Source organism: Mauremys reevesii, linkage group 11 (assembly GCF_016161935.1).
Source record: "Mauremys reevesii isolate NIE-2019 linkage group 11, ASM1616193v1, whole genome shotgun sequence".
NCBI classification, from domain to species: domain Eukaryota; kingdom Metazoa; phylum Chordata; order Testudines; family Geoemydidae; genus Mauremys; species Mauremys reevesii.
Genome location: NC_052633.1, coordinates 40,613,584 through 40,620,824, shown reverse-complemented (window position 1 = coordinate 40,620,824; position 7,241 = coordinate 40,613,584).

Sequence of the window (7,241 nt, the reverse complement as noted above, 5' to 3'; positions counted from 1 at the left end):
GGATGCACTGAGCTCAGCCATTCTTATAGCTTCCTGAGATTAAGCCTGACGTGTGGAAACAAGTAAGTACAAAGACCTTATGCACCAGAAGTCTGCAGCAATCCCTTTACCATTGTGGTAGGATGAGTCTTCAGGTCCAAAGAAATGACCAGAATCAATCTGGAACCTGGCCCAAGGGAGGAAGGCCCTGGCTTCTTTAGAGTTCAAGCCCATGCCTATGAATTCTATCCTTTATACAGGAGACAGAGTTGACTTTTCCTCATCAATGAACAATCCTAGCATGCTGAAGATGGAATGTGTCACAGACATTTGGTTCTTTGACAAGCCTCTCTCCGAGCAGTTATCCAGGTAGGGAAACACATGAAGTCTTGATTTTCCTCAGGAGTGCTGCCACCACTGCCATGCTCTTAGTAAACTGATAGTGAGAGTGGTTGATGAAAAGCCTGAGGAATTCCCTGTGGCTTTGATGTACAGCCATTCGGAAACATGCATCTCTCTCTTAAGTCGGGGGTAGTCAGTCAGTCGCCAGTTCCATCAAAATGATGATTCAGAGATTCTACTCTAGGACTGAGAAGGGACCTCAGAGGTCATCGAGTCCAGTCCTGCCCCTCATGGCAGGACCAAATACTGTCTGTACATCCCTGATAGACATTTATCTAACCTAGTCTTAAATATCTCCAGAGATGGAGATTTCCAACCCTCCTAGGCAATTTATTTTAGTGTTTTTTAACCCCTGACTGTTAGAAACTTTTTTTTTCCTAATGTCCAATGCAGTTTAAGCCCATTGCTTCTTGTTCTATCATTAGAGGCTAAGATGAACAAGTTTTCTCCCTCCTCCTGCTGACACCCTTTTAGATACCTGAAAACTGCTATCATGTCCCCTCTCAGTCTTCTCTTTTCCAAGCTAAACAAACCCAATTCTTTCAGCCTTCCTTCGTAGGTCATGTTCTCAAGACCTTTAATCATTCTTGTTGCTCTTCTCTGGACCCTCTCCAATTTCTCCACATCTTTTTTGAAATGCGGTGCCCAGAACTGGACACAATACTCCAGTTGAGGCCTAACTAGCGCAGAGTAGAGCGGAAGAATGACTTCTCGTGTCTTGCTCACAACACACCTGTGAATGCATCCCAGAATCACGTTTGCTTTTTTTACAACAGCATCACACTGTTGACTCATACTTAGCTTGTGGTCCACTATAACCCCTAGATCCCTTTCTGCCATACTCCTTCCTAGACAGTCACTTCCCATTCTGTATGTGTGAAACTGATTGTTCCTTCCTAAGTGGAACACTTTGCATTTGTCTTTATTAAACTTCATCCGGTTTACCTCAGACCATTTCTCCAATTTGTCCAGATCATTTTGAATTAGGACCCTGTCCTCCAAAGCAGTTGCAATCCCTCCCAGTTTGGTATCATCTGCAAACTTAATAAGCGTACTTTCTATGCCAATATCTAAGTGGCTGATGAAGATATTGAACAGAGCCGGTCCCAAAACAGACCCCTGCGGAACCCCGCTTGTTATTAATGGTTCCCAATCCTGCTGGAAAGGTATAACTACTCTCTGAGTACGGTTATCCAGCCAGTTATGCACCCACCTTATAGTAGCCATCTAAATTGTATTTGCCTAGTTTATCGATAAGAATATCATGCGAGACCGTATCAAATGCCTTACTAAGGTCTAGGTATACCACATCTACCGCTTCTCCCTTATCCACAAGACTCGTTATCCTATCAAAGAAAGCTATCAGATTGGTTTGACACAATTTGTTCTTTACAAATCCATGCTGGCTATTCCCTATCACCTTACCACCTTCCAAGTGTTTGCAGATGATTTCCTTAAGTACTTGCTCCATTATCTTCCCCGGCTCAGTAGTTTCCTGGGTTGTTTTTATTTCCCTTTTTATAGATGGGCACTATATTTGCCCTTTTCCAGTCTTCTGGAATCTCTCCTGTCTCCCATGATTTTCCAAAGATACTAGCTAGAGGCTCAGATACCTCCTCTATTAGCTCCTTGAGTATTCTAGGATGCATTTCATCAGGCCCTGGTGACTTGCAGGCATCTAACTTTTCTAAGTGATTTTTAACTTTTTTTTTATTTTAATCTTCTAAACCTACCCTACCCCCTTCCCATAAGCATTCACTATGTTAGACATTCCTTCAGACTTCTCAGTGAAGACCAAAACAAAGAAGTCATTAAGCATCTCTGCCATTTCCAAGTTTCCTGTTACTGTTTCTCCCTCCTCACTGAGTAGTGGGCCTACCCTGGCCTTGGTCTTCCTCTTGCTTCTAATGTATTGATAAAAAGTCTTCTTGTTTCCCTCTATTCCCATAGCTAGGTTGAGCTCATTTTGTGCCTTTGCCTTTCTAATCTTGCCCCTGCATTCCTGTGTTGTTTGCCTATATTCATCCTTTGTAATCTGACCTAGTTTCCATTTTTTGAGACTCCTTTTTATTTTTTAGATCATGCAAGATCTCATGGTTAAGACAAGGTGGTCTTTTGCAACATTTTCTATCTTTCCTACCTAGCGGAATAGCTTGTTTTTGGGCCCTTAGTAGTGTCCCTTTGAAAAACTGCCAACTCTCCTCAGTCGTTTTTCCCCTCAGTCTTGATTCCCATGGGACCTTACCTATCAGCTCTCTGAGCTTACCAAAATCCACCTTCCTGAAATTCATTGTCTCTATTTTGCTGTACTCCCTTCTACCCTTCCTTAGAATTGCAAACTCTATGATTTCATGATCACTTTCACCCAAGCTGCCTTCTACTTTCAAATTCTCAACAGAGTTCCTCCCTATTTGTTAAAATCAGATCTAGAACAGCTTCCCCCGTAGTAGCTTTTTCAACCTTCTGAAATAAAAAGTTGTCTGCAATGCAGTCCAAGAACTTATTGGATAGTCTGTGCCCCGCGGTGTTATTTTCCCAACATATATCTGGATAGTTGAAGTCCCCCATCACCACCAAATCTTGGACTTTGGATGATTTTGTTAGTTGTTTAAAAAAAAGCATCATCCACCTGGTTAGGTGGCCTCCTAGCACGACATCACCCTTGTTTTTTACCTTTTAGCCTAACCCAGACTCTCAACACTTCCATTTCCTATGTCCATCTCCACCTCAGTCCAAGTGTGTACATTTTTAATATATAAGGGCAACACCTCCTCCCTTTTTCCTGTCTATCCTTCCTGAGCAAGCTGTACCCATCCACACCAACATTCCAATCATGTGTATTATCCCACCAAGTTTCAGATGAAAGAGTAGTTACAAAAGAGACCAAGTACATGGGGAAAACACACAGGACAGGAAATGCATTAAACTGGCTAGGGGGTCAGATACTTAAAACCTATGTATCTCAGGAGTTCCAGTGGCCAGGGTCATCTATGCAACTGACCTCTCTCTCTCGTTATCTCGGTGCATGCTGGCCTCAGCCTTCACCCTGTCTCCCCATGGCAAGGGCCCTTCAAGGTAACCCACGCTTTGTAAAACAATGATGTGTCTGCTTTAACCAGCTTGATGTCATCCCATAGATTGGTGGTGTAGATGAAAAACACACACACACACTCCTCGCTTAATGTTGTAGTTATGTTCTTGAAAAATGCAACTTTAAACAAAAAAAAGTTAAGCAAATCCAATTTCCCCATGAGAATTAATGTAAATGGGGGGTTAGGTACTAGGGAAATTTTTTTCAGACAAAAAAAAATGTTTTTATATACATATACACATACACAGAGTAAAAATTTTAAACAAACAATTTAATACTGTACACAGCAATGATGATTGTGAAACTTGGAGTCAGAGGGTGGAATATTTCCCAAGGAATGCCTTAGTGCTGAATGATAAACTAGCACTTGGATGCACCCTCAAGGGTTAACACATTGTTGTTAATGTAGCCTCACACTCTACAAGGCAACACAAATAGAAGGAGGGGAGATAGCATGGCAGACCGAGACAGAGACAAACGTACGTGTGTGTGTGGCGCATTGCCCCTTCAAGTACACAGATGCCACTCTAAGTACATTGCCTTTTTAAGTACGGTAGATCAGCAAGTTAAGACAGCAGCTGTTGCTAGAAAGCTCCCTCCATCCTGAGCCCTGTCGTGTCTCCCTGCCCACTCTATGGAGATGGGGTAAGCGGGAGGCAGGAGCAGCGGGGAAGGGGGACTCCCTGACATTAGCACCCCTCTTCAGCAGCACCCCCCCACACACACACACCCCGCAAGCAGGAGGCTCCTGGGAGCAGCTCCAAGGCAGAGGGCAGGAGCAGCACATGGCAGTGGTGGGAGGGACAGCTGCACTACCAGCAATTGATAGCTTGCTGGGCAGCTGCTGCACAGGAAACTTAGGGGGGCTGCTGGTCCACCCTGGTTCCAAGCCCCCACCAGCCAGCTGCAACAGGCTGCTCTTTCTGCAAGCAGGGGACAAACTGATGAGCAATGAAACAACTCCCAAACCATGCAAAACTCAATCCCCCGCCAAAAGTATTTAAAAGTTCAGAGTAAAAGAAGTAGACATCCTACTTTGGTGCTATATGCACTAAGCCGTAATAAAGTTATGGCTCTCATATTCCCCAGGACAGACCCACTACAACTGGCTTCTATCTGTTTGCAGAAGTTTTCAAAAGGAGAAGACAAATCTTTGTACTGATGATTCAGTTGGATTGCTCTGAAAATTACCTAGAGGTAAATCACAATTATACTATCAAGATAGTAGCAACATTAATTGTTAAACTGAGCTAAACCTGAATCAAGATTGACACCCAGTGGCCAAACCTTTACCTAATTTCTGCCTCTCTATCTAGCTATTTTCTGTAGTTTCTGAGTCAGAACTTCAAAGCAGCTCAGCCATACATTCAATCAAAACCAACTGAAAATTCACTATGGTAATAGGTGCCATGCATACATTGTTTACTGGTTTATTTAAAGAAAAAGAACACACCATAGTGTTTCTCTCTGTATGGCCATATGTAAAAGCACTTGGTTTTAACCCTCCTTCATAGATGGTTCACTTCTGCCACCCTTACTATTGAGTAATCAATTGAAGTCTATATTTAGTAATACTTTACTGTAAGATTAGAAGGCCTGATTCTGCTAAGGTAATAGGTCACTGCAATTCTCCAACATGTAACTAAAACAGATTTTCATAGCTCTCATCATTGGTTTACGGTCTCATTTCAGTGCTTTTATTAGTAATACATTTTCAGTAATGAGAATTAGGCCAAGAAGAATGCAGTTGGGTTCTTTAGCTTGCAAATGTATCACAATAGTAATTAGAACAGTTTAGCACCTTCATGTCAAGTTTAATTATGTTCATTTTAATGGGTAATAAGACAGTGTTTTTTAAACAGATCAAGCTATTAAAAGTTAAATGGCAAATTATTAAATTAAAGATATAAAGTCTTATTTCATGTTTTTGTATTATACTAGGGTAACTGTAAAAAGTTGTAGTTTCCCCAACAATGAAGTTGAATGTGTAAATTAAATTGCATTTTAATATTGTTAACTTTGGAGTACACTCCTGTAAGTCCCATTCACTAGGACATGAATTATGCAATTTACAGTAAAGTGTGACCATTTGTTTACTGTCTATGCCTCCTTTGTTGTTTATTTCATGCAGCTTTTTCATTGATAACATACAACATTCAGTTACTTAAGAGAATTACCTATAAACACCAACAGCTTTGACATGAAGGATGTATTGTGGACTCAAGTCATCACACTCACTAAGTTATAGTCACATAGCATACATCTGACTGCTTGCTGGAAATACATTTGGCTTTAGCATGGAAGACTCCCATGCTCACAGTTAGCCTTTTATCTACAAGATGACCTTTATTCTCCCTTTCACCCAATATTAACAAGTTGTTGAGTTACAATTTTTTGCTCACAAATACACTTAAAAATTCACCACACACACACATCGGGTCATTAGAAATGTGTCTGCACCCATACCTCATAAGTATGTCAATGCCTCATTTCCATCTCACTTTTAAAATAAGTGAGATCAGTATGTGCTAAACATCTCAAACTGAGTAAGTACATATATCTATATATGTACCCATTAAATTAGCAAATACCAGGAAGGTAAATGTTGATAGGACCTGACAAAAATCTATTAACTTATGAAAGAGTCTTCCTGGTGCTCAATCATATACAGAAAGACTCTTGTCTTCCTCACAGCAAGCCTCTCAACCTGAAGAGTCTCAGACAAAAGTGAATGTCACCTATTGATACTAATGGAAACAGCTGTTAGCCACCACCAGCTATGTTCTCATAGGTCAAACCAAGCTTCTGAACTGCTCAGACCAGAAATTCCTCTCCAGAATTCTCTAGATAGCTTAAACAAAAAACAAAAAAAACCCACACACAACCCACACCCAAAACATTTAATTACTTGTATCTTTAGAACCTGTAACCTCAGTCCTATAGAACAATCTTCCAAATGAATCCAGTCAAACTAAGTTGGTTGTTTGTGATTACTATCAGCATGATGTTTAGTACCATATGGCAGTGATTGGCACTTTCATTCCAAGTAGACTATTTGGGACAGAGAAAGTGTTTTCTATTAGGCCTAGTACACGAGTACCATTGAATTAGCTGGTCAGTTCTGTACTTGTAACATCTTCATGTTCCAGGATGAAAATAAGGAGATCTATTTTACGAACTACATCACATTATGCTTTTAGACACAAACTGTTCCTGCACGTGTTATGCTATTTTATATTCAGGTAATGAATGAAATTTTCTCTAAGTAGCAGTCTGCACGCAGGCCAACATGTAGTTATTGATAAGCTATTGGATGTAGATAAAGTATCAGAGGGGTAGCCGTGTTAGTCTGGATCTGTAAAAAGCAACAAAGAGTCCTGTGGCACCTTATAGACTAACAGACGTATTGGAGCATGAGCTTTTGTGGGTGAATACCTACTTCAGACACATGATGTAGATAAAGGCTCTCAAAATGGAAGTAGCTAGCTCATTCTGTAATAGTCCTCTATAAATACCTAGAGTATTTCTACAGCATTCCTGGTGCATATGGTTTTGTTAATTTCAGTGCTCTTTATAGACGCATTCTTTACAGAAGGACAGTTATTCTCTTGACACATACTCTACCTTTCACAGTGAAGAGATTACTCTTTCAGATTAAAATGTTAAATTAAAAATTCACAAAAATAAATGATCTCAGAAGAAGTGCCACTTTTCAATCACTAATTTTATTCAACTTCCAGAAAGATATTTTACATTTGGTTTGGACAGG